Source organism: Drosophila navojoa, chromosome 4, assembly GCF_054131105.1.
Source record: "Drosophila navojoa isolate 15081-1374.11 chromosome 4, UAZ_NAV_1.0, whole genome shotgun sequence".
Taxonomy (NCBI): domain Eukaryota; kingdom Metazoa; phylum Arthropoda; class Insecta; order Diptera; family Drosophilidae; genus Drosophila; species Drosophila navojoa.
Window position 1 is genome coordinate 25,515,044 of NC_142892.1, and position 23,758 is coordinate 25,538,801.

At 35.5% G+C, this 23,758-nt stretch overlaps 2 long non-coding RNA genes across 2 annotated transcripts in view; both read left to right on the plus strand.

Moving 5' to 3' along the window:
* The window catches only part of LOC149091554 (uncharacterized), a 105,556-nt gene extending 101,124 nt beyond the window's left edge, over positions 1–4,432 (plus strand). Inside the window, exon 2 of the long non-coding RNA XR_016196870.1 lies at positions 3,885–4,432. This is a non-coding gene — a long non-coding RNA (uncharacterized LOC149091554). The remainder of the gene's footprint in view (positions 1–3,884) is intronic.
* Positions 1–23,758, plus strand: part of LOC149091553 (uncharacterized) — a 193,199-nt gene that overhangs the window by 123,532 nt on the left and 45,909 nt on the right. The gene's annotated exons all lie outside the window — the stretch shown is intronic.

Genomic DNA, 23,758 nt, shown 5'->3' on the forward strand with positions numbered 1-23,758 from the left:
ACCAATCCTTACGTCTGGGCCTTACACATCATTAAATCGATCCCTGTAAGCCGTAAGCATTGAAAAAAATCTGCAAGCAGTGTAAAGTGCGTGTAAAAAGACATTCGTAATTAACCTTTAAACCGCCAAAATTGCACCTATCATCAGCCCAGCCAGACTAACCATGACTTTGGAATTGTCTGAAACCCATTTAAAACAAGCACTGTCATCGTTACGACAGCTGCCATCCTACGATGGATCAACTAAAAATTTGAGTTCGTTCATCAGGAGGGTCGACTACATACTCAACTTATACCCAACCAGAGATGCCCGACAACATAACATCCTTTTCAGTGCTATCGAAATGCAATTATCAGGAGATGCGCAAAGGATTTCCCAGCTTTCAGAATCAAACAACTGGCCGGACCTGAAGACAGCTTTAATCAACGAACTAAAGACGCAGACACCGTGCGAGGAGTTGCTGAGGCGATTATACAACACCAACTACAACGGAAATCTTCGTAAGTTCATCGAAGAATTAGAGAATAAGTCATACATAATAACAAACAAAGTCTAGAAAATAATGTAGCCAGTACACTTTTATACACAAACGCAATAAAAATACCATCAAAGAAGTAATAACTAGAAAGTTACCAGATAGGCTTTTCATGACACTAGATAGATTCGACATAACAATTGTCACAAATCTTAAGCAAGTAGCTCAAAGAGAGGGTCTATACGAAAATAATACAGAAATAAAGAAATCAAATCAAAGCCAACAAAGTGGAAAAAGTGGAAAATATTTTCCCCAATCTATAGGTTCATCACCAAATACTTCCCAAACTAATCAAGCTGTATTTTTGACACTGGGTCATCAATAAACATTCTATCACAAAATTTCTTTAATTTCAAAACTCACTCAGAGAATTTACAAGTCCATACTATCAATGGTAGTATTGAATTAAAAGAAACTGTTTTATTTGCACCTAGCAAGCTTTGTCCAAATCACCAAAGATTTTACATTCACAACTTTTCAAACAATTACGATATGCTAATCGGAAGAAAATATTTACAAGCTTGTAAAGCCCAAATTAATTATATCGAAGATTGCATAACTTTAGGAAGTTATACCTTTTATTTTAAATACGAAGATGAAACAGATCACGAAAAAGGAATCGAACAAAAACAATTTGACCCAATAATAACTAATGATTTGATTTTTTTGATTTTCAATTTTGCAATTAATAATGAAATAAGCGAAAAAAATGAATATCGATTAGATCACTTCAACCCAGAAGAAACCGAAAAATTAAAAAAGGTGTTATTTGAGTTCAGTGATATCCAGTACCGTGAAGGTGAAAATTTGACCTTTACTAGTACGATAAAACACTCGATCCATACAAAACATGAAGGCGTTATTTATAAAAAACCTTATAATACCCTCAATAAACAAATCCAAGAAATGATAGAACAAGGTATTATTCGAAAATCGAAATCACCTTATTGTTCTCCAATCTGGATCGTGCCGAAGAAACCGGACGCTTCCAATAAACAAAAATATCGTTTAGTCATTGACTACAGGGATCTAAATGAGATCACCATCGACGATAAATTTCACATCCCACTCATGGATGAAAAACTTGACAAATTAGGAAAATGTCAGTATTTCACAACAATTGATTTAGCAAAAGGATTTCATCAAATCCAGATGGATCCCGAATCAATACCAAAAACAGCTTTTTCAACAAAACATGGTCATTACGAATACACACGTATGCCATTCGGTTTGAAAAACGCACCAGCACCTTGAAGATTTGATATACAAAGATTGCCTAGTATACCTTGATGACATCATAGTTTATTCCACTTCATTGGATGAGCATATGATGTCACTCAAAAAAGTATTCACTAAGTTAAGAGAAGCAAATCTAAAGCTGCAGCTCGACAAGTGCAGGTTCATGAAAAAAGAAACAGAGTTTCTCGGACATATAATAACAAGAAAAGGTATTAAACCTAACCCTAATAAAGTAAAAGCCATAATTCAGTTTCCAATTCCAAAATCGCAAAAGGAAATAAAATCATTCTTGAGTTTGTGTGGATTTTACAGAAAGTTCATACCAAACTTTGCCGAAATTGTCAAACCAATGACACTCAACCTTAAAAAGGGTGCAACAATTAATATTAACGATCAAAATTACATCTCAGCTTTCGAAAAACTTATGCTCTTAATCACATCAGATCCTATACTGATCTACCCGAATTTTGATAAACAGTTCTCCCTCACAACAGACGCAAGTAACATAGCCATAGGAGCAGTTCTATCACAAGAACATAAGCCAATTTGCTACGCAAGTAGAACACTTAAAGAACACGAAGTTAATTACTCCACAATTGAAAAAGAATTACTAGCTATCGTCTGGGCAACAAAATATTTCCGATCATACCTTTTCGGTAGAAGATTTGAAATCCTAAGCGATCATAAACCTTTAGTATGGTTAAATAATATAAAAGAACCTAACATGAAACTCCAAAGATGGAAAATAAAATTAAACGAATTTGATTATAAAATAAAATATTTACCTGGCAAAGAAAATCACATAGCCGATGCACTTTCAAGAGTAAAATTAAATGAGAACTTTTTAGGAGAAACAAATAGTAATACCGAAGCAACAATACACAGTGCACATGAAGATAATGAGAACTACATATCTACATATAACAGAAAGACCATTAAACTATTATAATAGACAATTAGAATTTATAAAAGGAATAGAAGAGAAAGTAGATATAACAAAATATTTTCACAAAACAAACATTAAAATCACTTACAAAGAAATGTCAAACGCATATGCCAAAGATATAATGAAACAATATCTTTGTAGCAGAAATAACGTAATTTACTTTCATAACGAACAAGATTTCCCCATTTTCCAACAAGCATACTTTGAATTAATACATCCCAATAATATCACTAAAACTATGAAAAGTAATATCATATTATCAAACTTATTAACTTACGCAGAATTTAAAAAAATAATTAAAAAAAACATAAAGAACTTCTACACCCAGGAATAGAGAAAACAATTAATTGGTTCAGAGAAAAATTCTATTTCCCCGACTATCAACACTTAATACAAAACATAATAAATGAATGTGTAACTTGTAACTTAGCCAAAACCGAAAATAGAAATACTAAATTAACATTTGAAATCACTCCAGAAATATATAACATTAGAGAAAAATACATAATGGACTTTTATATGATCGACAATTTACAATTCCTTTCATGCATTGACATATATTCAAAATTTGCAACATTAATTGAAGTAAAATCTAGAGATTGGTTGGAAGCAAAGCGAGCTATAATGAGAATATTTAACGATCTGGGCAAGCCAATAGAAATCAAAGCAGATAAAGATTCAGCATTCATATGCGCAGCATTACAGAACTGGTTAAAAGAAGAGAATGTTAAAATTGATATAACAACAAGTAAAAATGGAATTGCAGACGTGGAAAGATTTCATAGAACAGTAAATGAGAAACTTAGAATCATTAACAACGAAAATAATATTGAAGATAAATTAAATAAATTCGAAAAAATACTTTATACATACAACCATAAAACTAAACATAAAACAACGAATAGAACGCCGGCAGACATTTTCATATATGCAGGAACACCCGAATATAATACCCAGTTAAATAAAATCAGCCAGATAACAGATTTTAATAAAAACAGACACGAGTACGAAATAAACACTAAATATAGACAAGCACCGTTAGTTAAATCAAAAACAACAAATCCCTTTAAAAAGACAGGTATAATAAAACAACTTGATGAAAAACACTATGAAGAAATAAAAAGAGGACGTAAAGTCACTCACCATAAATCCAAATATAAAAAGAAAAAGAAAATTAACAAAAGTAAATACGATAACTAATTACAGATCAACTAATAAAGACGACTCTCATACTCATCATTATAATGTCTAATATCAACTCAACATTCAGCCAAAGCATCGAGATGAACCCTGTAAAAGCACCCAATGGTTACCTAATATTCAAAACAGGCACAATGGACTTACCCACTAACTTCGAGTACCATTATCTTAGAGTAAATTTAACGGAAATCGACATAACATATAACAATCTATTAAAACAGGCTCAAGAATTCAATGATGTCGTTCATATCCAATATTTAGCAGAAAAACTAAGTAGAGAAATAAATGGAATTCAAATCGTAAGACGTAGTAAGCGAGGTCTAGTAAATGCAATGGGAACAGTTTACAAATACCTTTTCGGAACCCTAGATAACGATGACAAAGAAGAATTAGAAGATAAAATAAAAAACTAAGCAGAAAACAGCATTCAAGCAAATGAACTTAATTACATAATAGACGCTATTAATAAAGGATTAGAAGCAGTAAATTCAATCGTCTCCGAAAAAGAAAAATCTATCAAATTAGAACTATTAATTTTTAATCTCGAACATTTCACAGAATATATCGAAGATATAGAAATGGGAATGCAACTCACCAGATTAGGTATATTCAATCCAAAATTACTCAAACACAATTATTTAAAACATGTAGATTCGGAAAAATTATTGAACACTAAAACTTCTACTTGGCTTAAAACAGATACAAATGAAATTTCAATAATATCACATATCCCAAGAGAAATTATCAAAACCCCAATCTTTGAGATACTTCCGTATCCAGATCCCGAAGAGAACATCTTAACAGAGAACTCACATGATAAATATTATTTTGAAAACGAAAATGTATACAATAACAAGTAAGAAGACTCTAGTCGAGACTGCTCGACTAGGAGATACCCTGAACCCTCCAAGCTGATATTCTTATCATTCTGCACTTCTTTTATGCACGCACACATACATACACATGCATCCACCCTCAGGCGCCTGTGCTCTGCTAACTGCGCAGTAAGCAGCGACTGCGCTTGGGCTGCGCTGCAGTGTGGGCAATAGTATGAGAATTTATTTGATAAATAACTTTTTTGTAGACATGCAATCTTGATGAAATTTTCAGAGCGTAATCATATGGTCAAAATGTGTGTACATTCTAAAGCACAAGTCTCTAGTACTTGAAATACGTTTTTTACGAATTGGGGGCGAAGGAGGCGTGGTATCCAAAATCTGTACACCAGTACACATGCCATAAAACCAACTTAATTGACCGAACCAATTGAGAGTACGATAGGGAGATACCTTAGGAAGACATTGTCTGAGAAAGGTAACGAGTTACTTAACCTAGGTACAACCGTTTCAGTCGAGCAAGAACAGACGATTCTCCCAGAACATATGGGACGAATCAACGAGTTAGACAAGTTACCAGACGTTGTAAGAGTTTCTGGGAATAGAGCAGAATTCACTTCATGGCGCAAAAGTGTAGACAGGATATTTGAGGCCTTCTCTACTGTACAGGGAACATCAAAGCATTATGGTATCTTAATGGTAGTAAGAAGTAAAGTAGTTTGTGAAGCCGATGCTGTATTAGAAGCATATAATACCCCATTAAATTGGAAAGCTATATCCCAATGTCGCACTGATCATTTCGCAGATCGCAGAGATCTTAAGACACTGGAATACCAACTCTATACTCTTAGGCAAAATGGGCGATCAATCGACGAATTTTACCAAGCCGTTTATTATCATCTGTCTCTAATATTGAATCAGATAAACAACCATGATTCATCTGCAGAAACAGTAAGAGCTATTACCAAGATTTATAGGGACAAAGCATTAGATACGTTTATCAGAGGTCTCAACGGAGACTTACCAAGGTTATTAGCCATCAAAGAGCCAACCGACCTTAAACATGCTCTTCACTTGTGCCGACTGATTGAGAACCAGTCGATTAGAAATTCCGTTAGCCCCATAAGAGCCCCTTCGCTTCCTCCGAAGAACAATCATCAAAATAGAATTACTCAATCTTCATATCGATATAATAACCCACATGTCCTAACTCGAACCAACTTCAATCCGGATCTGTATTATCCACCAAAGCCTAAGTTTAGCCCCCAGAATTCAGGTTTCATACCAAGACCCATACACCAACAACCACTACAGTTCTTTAACGCACCACCAAGACTAATAGCTCCGAAACCACAACCAGCTTCACAACTAATGGAAGTCGACTCGTCTACCAGAACCAGGAATGTGAATTATATGAATAGTTCTAGGGCAGAAAACCCATTCAAACAACAGCGACAATTTCACATCAATACTGGGAAAACCCAAGTGCAGAACGTAGATGATGAAGCTAATGCTTACGCAAATGCATATGCAAACGCATACGCCGCCGAAGCTTATGCCGAGGCATACGAGCAGTGTATGAGTGAACAGGCCTACTATGCTGCTGCAGAGGAGCAAGGTATTGTCGAAACACCGTACGAGAACGAAGCAACCGCAGACAACCAGATTCAAGTAGAAATTGCTGATATGTCTGATGTCAATTTTTTAGCTTAAATCGTTCCTCGTTACTCTACTTCCAATGCAAAACGAGGGACGGACAGGTACTGAACTTCCTCATTGATACTGGTTCCACCCAGAATTACATACAGTCTTCCCTAGTAACCAACGAAAAAAAGAACAAAGAAGCTTTTTTCGCTAATTCTATAGGCGGAAAAATAGCCATAACCCATCATATATTTCTGTGGTTCAGTCGATGGCGTTGGCAGCGGCGTCGTTCGTGGTGTTGTTGAATCGTTGTGCAATTCTTCTTAGAATTGCTGTAGCTCTGGTTGGCGTGTGCAGGAAGTCCGCTAGTCATTGTGTCAGCAGTTTAGGCTTATTGGTCTGATCAGCTTGTTACGTTTTATTTGTGTTGCAACAACTCCCATTGGATATTTTTGTTGCTAACTTGAAGAATTTTTCGTTGTTAAATCTTTCCCCTTTGATTTGAGCTTGTCCTCAACCGATCATTAAAACTGTATATTTTCTATAGTTCGTCTTGGTGCCTCTGTTACCTTCTTCGTCGTAAGTTTTAGGTTCTCTAGTCTATGGCTATTGTTGATGTGTAATGCCTGCAAAGCCTTCAGTGATAGAATTTGGAGTCGTCTCGATTCTTCTGGTGTCATCTGGATTATTGAGGAGTTGTTGAAAGTCCGATTGCCAATTGAAATGGACTCGTTGGTAAAGCGAATGACGTAGGTGCCATTTAACTTGTTGTCGTCGATGTCACCATTCCATCGAAGTTGTTGAGGATCAGCAGACCGTTGGCCACTTCTTCGATGGGTTCCACATGCTCGGCGTTACTGAACTCACACAGCGACTTTTCTCCATTGAGGAGCCTAGGCAAACATGTACTATTGCTAATGTTGACAATGTTATTTTTTGAACAAATCTTAATGTTATTATATTTTTTACAATTTTTTATAATTCCAAACATTACATTTTTTCGAGGCAATATTTCTTTATACTCTATATTTATGATAACGTTATTTCTTACGACTGGTTTCACAATTAGGTTTTCATGATCAGTTTCTTCTACGTTAGGTGTTTTTATTACATAAAACAAAGTAGTAGTATTGTGAAATATGGCCACGTCTGAATATTCTAGCATTTCTTCTACAGACAATGAAGGCATTCTACCTGCTTTGAAGATTCTCTCTATTTCATCTATTTCTGCCTTTTTTAGTAAAAATGCGTTTATTACGTTAACTTTTGCCCATTATATGGCATATTTTATATTGATAACCTCCTCTTTGATCAATCTAGCTTTGTTCTGTAAACTTTCTGCTATATCATGTGTGAATCTATCATCTTTCCTTATATTGTTTGTAAGGGTATTGGTAACTGTGGTCAACTTATTTATTCTTTGTTCTAACTGTGAGTTTATTATTACTTGTTTGTTATTGTTATCAATGACTTTATTAATATGTTCTTCTATCTGCACAAAGTCATCATGATCTGGGTTGCCTGCTATGTATTTCCAAGCTCTGCCTAGCATATTAATGGCCCTTGTGGTTCTCTTGTTAATGTCGTATTCTATAGTGCGTAAAGTCAAGTGAGTTTGGTTTATTTCGTGTTGCAAGGTGTGGTATAAACTGCTAAATTTTAAATCTTTTTCCGTATGAAATTCTATTTGCTCTAAAGCTTCTTTAATTTTGCCTAAGTTAATAATGTGAATGATTCTTGTTGTCGTTGTTTGTATTTTGCCTAGTCCGTCGTAGATCGTTACGGTTTGTGCTTCCGTATGATTCGTTATGTCCATATTCGGTTCGATAGGTTGTATCATCATCGCCATTATTACGAGTAGTCTATAAATGTCAAACGTTTTTTATATTACTTTTATGTATGACTCTATTTGTTGAGGTTAGTACTGTTGTGTTTCTGTCCTCTTTTACTGTTTCTTTTTTATATCTGGGAGACAATTTAGTTTCTAGCCTATTGTTGATCTTGACGTATATTTCTTGTCCTGGTGTGTAGGTACGTATTTCCTTGCGTCTTTTATTGTGGTTCTGTAAGTCCATTGTTTGTTTCTGTCTAAGTCTGTCAATGTTGTCTTGTCTAGATCTTTCACATTGTTCTGGGTTCGTCGTTAGGTTTCTGCCAAAAAACAAATCTAGTGGTCGTCTGTTAGTCGTTGAATGAATGGTGTAGTTATAGTCGTATATTGATTTGTCAATTCATTCTTGAAAAGTTTTATATTCTTATTTTCTTTTGTTACATCTCCTAATGTCTGAAAGTGTATAGAGTGAAATCGTTCGACTGGCCGTTGACTGTGCTTTTATAAGGTGGAGTGTTATAAATTTCAATCCCTAATTGATCTCGCATCATGAATGTTATGGATGCTGAATCGAGAGATTTTTCGTTATCTATGACCACGAATTTCGGAACTCCATAATAAAATAAAATGCCGTGAAGTGGTTTTTTTATGTCCTCTATTGCTCTAGATTTAATGATGCGTCCTTGGGCTAGTTTCGAAAATTTATCTATTGCTGTCAAGACTAAGTTTTTGCCTGTCGTGTATATGTCTACATGAATTATATGTCCAGGATATTGAGGTATGGGTGTTTCATTTAGTTTAAGGTTGTTTGGTTGTCTGTCGTATTTTTCTTCTTTACATACTTGACATTGTTTGACTAATGCCGCTATTTTCTGTTTCATTTTAGGGAAGTAATGGGTTTTTGAAAATTGTTTTTTATTTTCTATTGCGTTGCGGTGAGCTCTATTGTGTATTTTTAGTATATGTTCATCCTATTCTGTTTCGTTAGTCAAGTCCTGGGTGAATCTGATTTTATAATTCCTAAAGTGTTTGGGGTATATTTGTTGAATTTGGTTCATGATTTCTTCTGACGTTATTATTCCGTTAATTACAGAAGGGCTTAAATATTTTTTGAATATCTGAACTAGGTTATTTTCTGTGAGCTCTTGTCTAGTTATTAGGTGTCTATGGAAAGTTGGGAAAGGAATTTGGAATTTGTAGTCGTCTGTGTTTGCTTTGTTTAAGAATATTTGTTTCTTGAATACGTTTATCGGGACCTCCATACTAGGTATTAAGTTATGGCTTGAACTTTCTGCGCTATGCTGAGTGGATGTTACTGAATTGATTTGGTTTATGGGTATTCTTGACAATGCGTCTGCTACTGTGTTATCCCTGCCTGGTTTATAAAGGAGTTCATAGTCAAACTCTTCTAGGTACGTTTTCCATCGTTTGATTCGAGCGTTGCCATTCCAACTGCTAAGCGAATGTGTAAGTGGTTGATGGTCTGTGTATATTTTTACTTTTGCTTTACCGTAAAGGTAATTTTTGAGGGCTTTTAGTGCCCAAATAATCGCCAACATTTCTTTTTCATTAGTGCCGTAATTTTCTTCAGATTTTGATAAAGTTCTTGAAAGGAAGCATATGGGTCGCTTATTCTGAGATAAGACTGCTCCAATTGCATAATTGGATGCGTCTGTTGTTAATTGAAATTCCTTATTGAAGTCTGGGTATTGTAAAATGACTTCATTGGATATTAGAGCGTTTTTGATTTTATCAAAGGAATCAATGGCTTCTTGATTGAGATTAATTAGTTTTTTGAAGACTGGCTTTTGGACACTCGTCCATCCTCCCCTCTTAAAAGAAAGCTAAGTGGTTTTGCCAACTTAGCGAAATCTCTTATGAATCTTCTATAGTACCTAGAGAGTCCGAGGAAAGATCTCAAATCTTTGAGTGTTTTTGGATAGGGATACTTGGCTATGGTTGCTATTTTGTCTGGGTTAGTCTCGACGCCTTTATCTGAGATGACAAAGCCGAGAAATTCTACTTTGTCTTTAAAGAACTCGCATTTGTCTAACTGACATTTCATGTTAGCTTCTTGAAGAGTTCGAAAAATTGTGTCAAGATTTTCTACATGTGTTTCATTATCTTTGCTAAATATGATAATGTCATCTATGTATATGAAGCATATCTTGCCGATATGATCACGGAGAATGTCGTCTAACGCCCTTTGAAAAGGGCGAAAGGGAGTCGTGTAAACTCGTATTTTCCGTTGTTTACGGAGAAAGCGGTCTTTTCAATATCTGCTTCTTTTAATGGAATTTGGTGGAAACCACTTTTTAAGTCAAGCACTGAAAAAAAGATATTTTATTGCTGAAACGCAGTCCGTTTTATTCAAGAACAAATTTTATTTGTGTTGCAAGAATTTCCATTGGGTTTTTTGCAATGCAGAATATTTTTGTTTTTAGCTTGAAGAATATCTTTGTTGTTACTTCATACGAGCAGTGTATGAGTGAACAGGCCTACTATGCTGCTGCAGAGGAACAAGGTATTGTCGTAACACCGTACGAGAACGAAGCAACCGCAGACAACCAGATTCAAGTAGAAATTGCTGATATGTCTGATGTCGATTTTTTAGCTTAAATCGTTCCTCGTTACCTTACTTCCAATGCAAAACGAGGGACGGACAGGTACTGAACTTCCTCATTGATACTGGTTCCAACCAGAATTACATACAGTCTTCCCTAATGACCAACGAAGCTTTTTTCGCTAATTCTATAGGCGGAAAAATAGCCATAACCCATCATATATTTCTGAATCTTTTTAACCTCAACACTCCAATCAGATTTTTCGTATTGCCCACTCTTAAAACTTTTCATGGTATTCTAGGCAACGATACAATGAATCAACTCAATGTTGTAATTGATGTCAGGAATGATATCCTAATAGTAAATGGCAGGAATAAATTCCGTATCAAGCAATTACATGCACAAGCAGTTAACAGTAAAAGGTCCGAACAAATCATATGTCCGCTAGCCAGAAAAAGATAATAGATCGACTAATTCAGGAAGCTAAACCGTTATTTGCAGACCCAGAGCAAAAATTAACCTACACGACTAAAGTAGTAGGGGAGATCCGAACCAATACCGACACTCCGGTTTACAGCAGGCATTACCCATTTCCTATTGCTCTAAAGCAAGAAGTCGAAAAGCAGATATCAGAAATGCTTGACGACGGAGTCATTAGACTGTCTAGATCACCGTATAATGCTCCAGTATGGATCGTACCAAGGAAAACTGATGCCTTAGGGAAAAAGAAATACCGATTGTAATTGATTATCGCAAGCTAAATTTGGTCACATTCTCCGATCGATACCCCATGCCAAAAATAGGGGACATCATAGCCCACTTAGGGGATAATAAATTCTTCACGGTCCTCGACCTCAAAAGTGGTTTCCACCAAATTCCTTTGAAGGAGACAGACATAGAAAAGACAACATTTTCTGTTAACGGAGGTAAGTACGAATTTACAAGACTACCTTTTGGTCTCAAGAATTCCCCTTCAATATTCCAAAGAGCCTTAGATGATATTCTAAGAGATCATGTTGGAAAAATCTGCTATGCCTACATTGATGACATCATTGTTTTCAGCAAAACTGAAAACGAACATGCTCATCACCTAAAACAAGTCTTCACGACTTTACTTAACGCTAATATGAAAATCCAAATGGACAAGTGTGAATTTTTCAAAAAGGAAGTAAATTTCCTAGGATTCACCATTTCAGACAGTGGCGTTAAGACAAATCCAGAAAAGGTTGAAGCGATTTCCAGATTCACCATACCCAAAACTCTTAAAGAATTACGATCGTTCTTATGCCTCTCTGACTACTACCGCAGGTTCATAAAAGATTATCCAAAACTAGCTAAACCCCTTACCTCTCACCTCAGAGGTGAAGATGGTCATATATCAGCAAAAGCATCAGATAAAGTACACATAAAGCTAGATAACAAGGCAGTAGAAACATTCAATAAAATAAAGCAAACTCTTCGTTCTAATGACGTAATTTTAAAATACCCAAACTTCTTTAAAGAATTCCACTTAACGACCGATGCTTCAAATTACGCAATCGGTGCAGTCCTTGAACAAGAAGACAGACCCATTTCTTTTATATCACGAACATTGTCAAAAACAGAGGAGAACTATGCAACAAATGAAAAGGAAATGCTAGCCATAGTTTGGGCATTGCAAAACCTTCGAATTTACTTGTAAGGAACTGCCAAAGTTATTATATTCACAGCCCACCAACCAATACCCTTTGCTCTAAGTAATAAAAATCACAACGGAAAATTAAAATGTTGGAAGTGTTACTTAGAAGAGTTCAATTACGAGTTAAAGTATAAGCCAGGAACCACTACCGTAGTAGCAGACGCTAATCAAGTCAATAGTACAGAAACCACAGTTATGAGTGATGAAAGTTCGTCACACAACCTCATCCCCACAATAGAAACACCTATTAATGTTTTCAAGAATCAGCTATTCCTAGTAATCGGCGAAAAGTACGATTATAAATTCGAAATTCCCTTCCCTACATACCATAGGCATACAGTAACACAACCCCACTTTACTGAAGACGAATTAATTGACATTTTTAAGAAATGACTTGACCCAAGACTTATTAACGGCTTATTTACTCCAGAACATATAATGGGCAAAATATAGAAATTCTACCCACTTCACTTTTCCAATTATAAAATACGATACACTCAAAGAAAGGTAGAAGACATTTAAACATCAATGAACAGAATAAAATCATTACTCAAGAACATAGACGAGTACGCAGAAATGCATCAGAAAATAAAGCCCAAAATTCTAGAAAAATCTTTCTTCCCACAATTACTAAAAAAAGTTAAAGAAACTACAAATCATTCACATAGATATTTATATAACAGAAAATAAGACCCTTTTAACTAGCATTGATAAATTCTCTCCGCAGAAGATATAAAAATCCCATTAAGAGAATTAAACAAAAGACTGTTCAAATGATTGATCCAATTAAGAGAAATAATAAAAAGAACAGAAACCCACTCACAATTTCGTGCCAACTGTGTGTAACCTAATAGTGAGCTAACTATTTAAAAAACTCTCAATCAAACAAGTGCTTAAGAACCTACTAAACGGCTCCACCATGACTCTGGAATTGTCGGAGACCTACCTCAATCAGGCCCTAACTCTTTTAAGGCAGGTGCCTACATTCGACGGTGACACCAATGGATTAAGTGCTTTCATCAGACGCATCGACTACATAATGCATCTATATCCAACAAAGGACGTCCGCCAGCATAGCTTAATGTGTGGAACCATCGAGATGCTACTAACTGGAGCAGCGCAACGAGTGTCCCAACTCACACAAGCCGCAGGTTGGACTAGTCTTCGATCCTCCTTGATTAGTGAATTCAAAACTCACACACCTTGCGAGGAACTTCTACGACGTTTGTACAACACCAATTTCAACGGAAGCCTTCGTAAGTTTATTGAAGAATTAGAACATAAGATCCCGCCAACGCTACACTTTATATAAATGCAATGAATAATACTGTAAGAGAAGTTATTACTAGAAAGTTACCAGATAGGCTCTATATGACTTTAGCGAAGTTTGATATTTCAACAGTGTCTAATTTAAAACAAGCAGCCCAAAGAGAAGGCTTATATGAAAATAGTTTCGCAGACAAACCCAAGTATTCTTCGAAGTTAACTGATTCCCAAAATTATTCTAAACAAAACCAAACTCAAACAAATTATAAACCAACCCAAAACCAAACGAATTACAAGCAAAATAACTATCAATCCACTTCAGCAGGACAGAATAATCCTACTAACCAACAACTGTATACTGAGTTCCGTAACAAATTAAATTACGAAACGCAACAAAATCCTCTAAACTATCAACAAGCCACTCAAACTCAAAGTCCTTTCCCTAACCAACCAACTAAACGAACTAGAGAAAGCAACAGCGGACAGACTAAAATGGATTGGATAGAAAATTTTCATCAATCTGCCTCGGAACAAACCAGACTGATAACACCAATCGAACAAACCCCTACATCAGACTCATCTTAAATAACACACCCCTTAAATGCATAATAGACACAGGTTCTTTCATAAACCTTATTAATAAAAACTTTTTCAATTTCCCAGAAACTAAAGAACATCTAAAAGTCCAAACCATTAACGGTATAATAGATCTCAATAAAAGCGTCTCATTCGCAAGCAGCAAACTCTGCCCCACTATACAAAAATTCTATTGTCACAATTTCTCAGACTGTTACGATATACTATTATTTCGGCATCCAAAGCCATCATTAATTATGCAGAAGATAACATAACCATAGGAAACTACACTTTCAAATTCAAATATGATAAAGAAATTTCCAATGGAACTCCTTACCCTCCAACATAATTCGAGTACGACTTATTTGCGTACGAGATAAATAATAATATTGAAGAAAAAACGAATACAGACTGGATCATCTAAATCCAGAAGAAACAAATAAATTTAAAAAAAATACTTCACGACTATAGTGACATCCAGTACAGAAAAGGTGAAAATTTGACCTTTACTAGTACAATCAAACATAAAATAATAACTAAACATGAGGACCCCATCTATAAACAATAAATTCTTGACCAAGAAGTCAACAAGCAAATTAATGAAATGTTAGAACAGGGAATCATTAGAAAATCTAATTCACCCTATTACTCACCCATATGGATCGTATCTAAAAAAGAGGACGCTTCCAAAGAAAAACAAGTAAGAAAGCTCTAGTCGAGACTGCTCGACTACGAGATCCCCTGAACCCTACAAGCAACTGATATTTCAACAAGTAAGAAAGCTCTAGTCGAGACTGCTCGACTACGAGATCCCCTGAACCCTACAAGCAACTGATATTTCAATAATAATTAGCACCCACACACGCACTCATGCAAACAAATACACGCACACACACACACTCACATATACAGGCGATTGCGCTTGGGTTGCGCTGCAGTGTTGGCAATATTAGGAGAACTTATTTGTTGAATAATTTAATTTCTAGACGTACGATCGTAATGAAACTTTCAGAACGTATTCATATTGTTTAAATGTATGTGTATACCGAAGCACAAGTCTCTAGTATTTGATATACGACTTTTACAAAGATTAGGGTGAGGGGGTGGATTTGGGGGTGGGGGGTAAATTTTAACAAAAACCGAAATTGTATGACATGCGTCTTAATATACATTTTAAATTTGGAGTCTGTAGCTTGAAAGATGTAGGAGATATAATTTTTAAACTGATCTTCGATAAGGTTTTTTATCGATAAAAAAGTATCGGAATGAGTTATCGTTTTTTAGTGATAAACTCGATATCCGCGTGATATATACGGACATTTTAAAAAAAAGTTGAAGTCTCTAGCTCTTGTATCTTCTGAAATCGACGCGTTCAAACATACGGACAGACGGACGGACGGACGGACGGACGGACGGACGGACGGACGGACGGACGGACAGACAGACGGACAGGGCTAAATCGACTCAGCTCGTCGCCCTGATCAAGAATATATATACTTTGTGGGGTCTGCCACGCCTCCTTCTGCCTGTTACATACATTTTAACAAAACCATTATACCCTGATTTCCCATTTTCAATGGGTTCAGGGTATAATAATAGTTAGCACACACAAATACATACAAACAAATACACGCGCACACATTCACATACAAATAAACACACACACATACAAACATACACACGCATATACAGGCGATTGCGCTTGGGTTGCGCTGCAGTGTGGCAATATAATTATAACTTATTTGATGAATAATTTAATTTCTAGACGTACGATCGTAATGAAACTTTTAGAACATAATTATAATGTTTAAATGTATGTGTATACCGAAGGACAAGTCTTTAGTATTTGATATACGACTTTTACAAAGATGAGGGTGAGGGGGTGGATTTAGTGGTGGGGGGTAAATTTTAACAAAAACCGAAATTGTCTAAAATTCATCTTAATATACATTTTAAATTTGGAGACTCTAGCTTGAAAGATGTAGGATATATAATTTTTTAAGTGATCTTCGATAAGGTTTTTTATCGATAAAAAAATATCGGAATGAGATCGTTTTTTAGTGATAAACTTGATATGCGCGTGATATATACGGACATTTTAAAAAAAAGTTGAAGTCTCTAGCTCTTATATATTCTGAAATCGACGCGTTCATACATACGGACGGACGGACGGACAGACAGACGGACAGGGCCAAATCGACTCAGCTTGTCGCCCTGATCAAGAATATATATACTTTGTGGGGTCTGCCACGCCTCCTTCTGCCTGTTACATACTTTTAACAAAACCATTATACCCTGATTTCCCATTTTCAATGGGTTCAGGGTATAAAAATATCGTTTAGTCATTGACTATTGTGGACTTTATGAAGTCACAATAGATGATAAATACCCAATACCCATCATGGATCCATCCTAGATAAACTTGGCAAATGCCAATATTTTACCACTATCGATATAGCTAAGGGCTTCCATCAAATTCAAATGGACCCTCAATCAATCGCAAAAACCGCATTCTCAACAAAGCAAGGGCATTATGAATTCACTCGCATGGCTTTCGAGTTAAAAAACACCCCTGCAACCTTCCAAAGGTGTATGAATAACCTTTTAGAAGACTTAATCTTCAAAGACTGTCTAGTTTACCTCGATGACATAATCATATTCTCAAGTTCACTAGATGAACACTTAACTCCCATAAAAAAGGTATTTGACAGATTACGCAAAGCCAATTTAAAACTCCAATTAGACAAATGCGAATTTCTAAAAAAGAAACACAATTCCTAGGACACATAATAACAAAAGAAGGAATCAAACCTAATCCCGATAAAGTAGCAGCTATAATAAATTTTCCAATTCCCAAAACACCTAAAGAAATTAAATCTTTTCTAGGTCTTTGCGGATGTTACCGCAAGTTTATTCCAAATTTTATATATATATATATATATATATATATATATATATATATATATATATATATATATATTTTATATAGGAGCAGTCCTCTCACAAACTTAATTATTCAGCAATAGAAAGAGAACTATTAGCCATCGTATGGGCTACCAAATATTTCAGACAATATCTCTTCGGTCGAAAATTCCAAATCCTCAGCGATCATAAGCCACTAGTATGGCTACACAATATTAAAGAGCCAAACTTGAAATTACAAAGATGGAAGATTAAATTAAATGATTACGACTATACTATTAAATATATACCAGGAAAAGAAAACCACGTAGCAGATGCCCTCTCTAGAATCAAACTAGAAGAAAATCTTTTAGGAGAAGAAATTTGCAGTTCCCGAGCAACCATTCATAGTGCTCAGGAAGACAATCAAAATTTAATACCTATTTCAGAAAGACCTTTAAACTTATATAATAGACAAATTGAATTCATAAAAGGTAACGAAGACAAAATCGACAAAATACATTATTTCCATAAAACAAAAATAAAAAAATAACATTCATAATTAAAGAATACCTTATAAATCCCGATAGTAAAACGAAAACATTAAAAACTTCAACAAAATTACAAGATATCCTCACTTTTGCAGAATTTAAAGAAACAATTCTTTCAAATCATAAAAAATTACTCCACCCCGGTATTACAAAAAGGGGCACCATCTGGTTCAGAGAAAAATATTACTTTCCAGACCACCAAAATCTAATATAAAATATCATTAACGAATGCGAAATTTGCAATCTATCTAAAACCGAAAACAGAAACACAAAACTAACTTTTGAAATCACTCCAGAAGTATACAATCCCCGAGACAAATACGTCATGGACTTTTACTTAATCGACAACAAACAATTTTTATCTTGCATTGACATATATTCAAAATACGGAAACTTAGTAGAAGTAAACAGTCGTGATTGGCTCAAAACTAAAAGAGCAATCATAAAAATTTTCAATGACATGGGAAAACCCATCGAAATCAAAGCAGACAAAGATTCAACATTTTTATGCGCAGCTCTCCAAGCTTGGTTACAATCCGAAAAAGTAAAAATCGATATCACTACTAGCAAAAACGGTATTTCGGACATAATAAAATCCAAAATCTCAACAAAAACCGAATCGACTTCGAAATAGACACAGATTCCAGACACGCCCCTCTAGTTAAAACTAAAACAACGACACCATTCAAGAAAACAGGACAAATAACACAAACTGACGAAAAACATTACTTAGAAACTAATAGAGGACGACAAACCACACATTACAAATCGAAATTCAAAAGAAAAAAGAAGACTAACGAAAGTAAATACGACACCTAATTTCAGAAATCACCATATTACTACTATCACTTTTATCAATGGCATCTCCCGCCCTCAATCAAAGCATCGAAATCAACCCAATAGAAGCACCAAACGGCTACTTAGTTTTTAAAACAGGAACAATGGACTTGCCATCTGACTACGAATACCATTACTTAACAGTGAATTTAACAAAAATACAAAATTCGTATAACAACCTACTTAAAGAGACGGAATCGTTTAAAGACATTACGCATATAAAATACTTAATAGACAAATTAAATCGCCAAATGAATGGCATACGAATTATTAAAAGAAATAAAAGAGGTTTAATAAACGCAATAGGAACAGTAAGCAAATATCTTTTTGGCACTTTAGACCAAACCGACAAAGAAGAATTAGAGCAAAAAATTAACAATTTAACACAAAACAATGACTTAAGCTACTTAATAGACGCAGTAAATAAAAACATAGAACTGCTCAATAATTTAACCACCTCTCAAGAAGCAGATAAGAAACTATAAAAAATACTATAGAGACTTACTACATCTTAAATATATAAAAGAGAGTTGTGAAAAGTTTTCCAGCACTTATAACTCGTGATCTGCTGGACCAATGTTCATGGTTTTTGATTTGTTGGATTTGTCTCCGCTACGAGTAGGATAGCAGATCTTAAAAATACTGAAAAAATTTCACGAATACTTGAAAAACGCGTTTTTTTCCCTAAAGATTCAAATTTCTATTGATACTCAGTAGGCTTGATCACAGTGACAGTTTTCGGTCCTACTCTCATATTATACAATAGTATAGAAGTAAATAAACAAATGTAGTCAGTCAGTCTACGGCACAGCCTCAGGCGAACCTAACTATTCATAAAAAAGCTAATTTTATAAAAAAAAAAATTTGTTTGTCTCAGACATTAGTTTGTGTAAATTATTCATATTTATATATTTCGATTGTTTTGTGGTTTTGTGCGAGGGCAAGCATGTTGAAATGATTGCAAATAATGTGCGTATCTGACTTGGAGATGCAAAAATAATAGCTTCAGCGATTGTTGTCTCCCAATGAGTATCGTTTTCAAGCAAATTCAACTATTGACACGCTGCACGAAATGTGGGGCACACTATACCATTAACAGTTCGTAGTGATTCAAATGATGTTGGCCCTCGAACATGTATCATTCTTTGGATGCACTGTGTAAATACGACCAAGAGCATCAGCAGAACGCATATCTGGATGACCAGGAACTGCATCGCCTTGCTTCCGAACATTAAAAGATCTGCGCAATGTCTCGAGATGTTTTCGTGGTTCAATGATTTTATTATCTGGCGAGATCCGACAAACACTACCTCTAATTCCAAGATCTACTGATGCCGACGAAATAAACGCTTGCCTCAAAGCATCAAAGCTGTGGCGATATGTAACCAAACTTTAACTGTCTGTAAATATGAGAGTTGAATTGTTGAACGATCTATCTGCTGATGATTTCTTGAAGCAATTGCTGAATATATCGGTAATGGCCGTACTCCTGTTGACGAATCGAGTGGCTTGATTTCATTTGCTCAACAATGTTGCAATTTCGTCTCATTAAAAGATGAGCTTATCAACAAAGTATATCCGAATATCATTGCTTTATACAAAAATACTAAATGGTTAAGTGAGCGAGCAATTTTGGCGGCTAAAAATAAAGATGTGGATGACCTTAATCTTATAATTCAAAATAAAATCCTTGGTACTCTGTATTCATTCAAATCTATCGACTGTGTAACAAACGAAGAAGAAGCCACTAATTATCCAACTGAATTTTTGAACTCCTTGGATGTGCCTGGTTTACCACCGCACAATTTACAACTGAAGGTTGGCTCGGTAGTTATCATGCTTAGAAATTTAAACCAACCAAAACTGTGCAATGAAACGCGTTTGGTGATAACTGATGAGCAATGTGATTCACGCGTCGATACTCAAAGGAAAATTTAAAGATGAAGTTCTTATTCCCAAGATTCCGATGATCCCAACAGATATGCCCTTTGAGTTTAAACGAATTCAATTCCCAATTCGTCTTGCCTTCGCCATGACGATCAACAAATCACAGGGCCAATCTTTGACTATTTGCGGCCTCAATCTAGAAAACGCGTGTTTTTCTCATTGTACGTGGCATGCTCACGTGTTGGCAAACCATCCGCATTATTTGTTCTTGCACCTGACCAAAAAACAAAGAATGTTATTTACCACAACCTGAAGAACATAGCTTTCAACAATTTTTTACCTTGAAATAATAGATAGGGGAATGCAACGTTTGCCGGGCCAGCTAGTCTTAAATAATAAAGCATATGTATATAAGAACCACAAAGAATCAAGAAACAAACGAATGTATAAGTAGTATAATAACTCAAAGATCAGCAGAATGCAAATATACCAAAACATTTAAAACATAGCAAATCAATTATATAGAACCAAACATTATTGTAACTTGGAACTACCCAAAAACAAAAATCATTCAAAACTGTAATAAAAATAATATTAATATGCAGGGTAATAACATAATTAAAATATATGACTGTAGCCTTCAAATAAATAACATCTCAATTGTAAACACACTTTCAGACTACACACAAACTATCTACATATGTAACAAATAATATCAAAAACAGAACCATCATAACTACAAACAAAGCAAATAGTTTTAGAAAATACTAAATATAATAAGACACCTAATATTATAACCACTACAACTTTTATAATTACTATTATAAGTCTAATACTATTTGGAATCATTAAATTTAAGACAATATCTAAGAAAATTATTAACAAATCGCCCAAGCGTCCGCTCAGAAACAATCATCCGATCATCCACTCATTAGAGGTGCCAAACTATCAAAGGTGGGCCCCATCGATTGAGGACGATAATAATTTCCAAACCATCGATAGAGGTCGATAGTACCATCGATAGTGGTCGATAGTCGCAACAAAAAACAGTGATTCTTGCCTTAAAAATTCGAACACTGAAATTTTGTGAAATTTCATTTTGAGATAAAAGCTGAATTGACTTAAAAGCTAAAAACTAAAAACTGTTTTTTTTATTGAACTGATAGATTTTTGTTCGAAACCAGCAAAACGTTCACATTTTCTTCTTTAAGCCGTGTCCGCCTATCAGACACAATTTGTCCCGCCTTACTGAAAGCTCTCTCCGACTCCACAGACGTAAAACAGACAATAAAAAAGACTCAGATTGTTTTTGTCGCGAGCGAGACAGTTATTTCAGTTCTTGTTTCGCTCAAGTCAAGCATTGTCTTTTGCGTATGCATGGGTAATCACACGCAATTGTTGCGTTATATATGTATGTATGTTTTTTAGTCAAACTGTCTTTTGCTGAAAGTCTTTGTGTAAGCGAAAATCGTATTACTCTTTACGCGACACTCATTTGAGATCGTGACACCAATGAGTCAATGGGAAGCGCTTGACCAAAACAAAGAGAGCCGCTTTTTATGTTATGTTATGAAGCAGAGCATATTCGATAAAACGATCAACTATCATTTGAAAGCTATGATATAAAATTAAGAAAAATTATAATTAAAAATTATAAAATTATTTATTCCGCGCCTTTGACGATACTATCGTCCACTGACGAGACATTGAACCATCGATAGTTCAGTCGCTCGATAGTGCCCGACCATCGATAGTGACGATAGTGCCATCGATAGCTTGGCACCTCTAGTATATGTATAAGTTGTCCCTCGCGACTCATACGTGTGCAAAAGCAAGTGTGTACATGTATGTGTGGCGCTGTGACCGGCGAGTCACTCATGTACATATATGTGTCTGTATAGTGACACTAACCAGAGAACACATAGACCGGACACGTAGTGTAAAGTGTTTTGCACACTTATTTTTTGACATTACGACCCACACAACTTCGTATTTGCTCGGCTCCTCACTTTTAGGTTCAGGCAACGAAAATATTCGAAAGCACAATCATTCTGCTTCATGCGCTCGACCGAGATGGTCGATGGTTGAACAAAAGATCCCTCTGTACTCAATGTTTCCTTTGCTCTCTCTCTCTCTAGGTGCTCTTTGCTCTCTCAAATGTGTATATGTGTGCATGCATGTGAGCACAAGTAGCAGCTCTGAGCTGCCAGCTCACGAAAATTGAAATTTCTTCGCAGCAAGAACCCATGCCTTCCCTTCTGTGTGAAGAGTATACCTAACTCTTTAAACCGTTTGTCAAGCTCGTACAAAATCTGTATATGTATTTTCGATATTAGTTGTGGAAAGGGTATGAAAGCGTTGGTGCTCATGATGAAAATGCTTTCGCGACAAATGTGCACGCACACACTCTCCCTTGCTACATGTATTATGAGCATTTGTATGCCTGTGTGCGTAGCTCTTGCTGCTTGTAGCAATTTTAGGTCCCAGCATTTGCATTTGGTTGATCTTGAGAAGTGCCTCACACTTATATGTACATATATATGTAGACTTGTCTATGTAGAATTGTCTGAACGATTTTGGGTACGAATTGCAGAGGCGCGCTTATATTTAAGTAGCTGATTAAGTAAAGTGACAAGTGCACTTGCCAATACTTCTTATAGGTTTTTTTATTTGCTTGCTCCTGTATGAAGCAGAATGATTGTGCTTTCGAATATTTTCGTTGCCTGACCCTGTTGTGTGGGTCGTAATGTCAAAAAAAAGTGTGCAAAACACTTTACACTACGTGTCCGGTCTATGTGTTCTCTGGTTAGTGATAGTGACTAGCGGGTAGCTCGTGCATTATTATTGAAATATCATTTGCTCGAAGGGTTCAGGGGATTTTGTAGTCGAGCAGTCTCGACTAGAGCTGTTTTAATTGTTAATTATAAAAAATTTTAAATCAGAAATTTATAATACTTTTGCTTAAATTGTTTACTAGAAGAACTGATTCATCACGCACACACACACTAACTCGCACACACACACACTCACTCGCACACACACACACTCACTCGCACACACATACACACGCATACAAACTAACACAAGAACACACACACACACGCACATACATATACAGGCGATTGCGCTTGGGTTGCGCTGCAGTGTTGGCAATATAATGAGAACTTATTTGTTGAATAATTTAATTTCTAGACGTACGATCGTAAGACGGTAATCGTAAATTACTGTCCCATCGAAGATCACTTAGGGCAAAGAGAAGAAACTGTT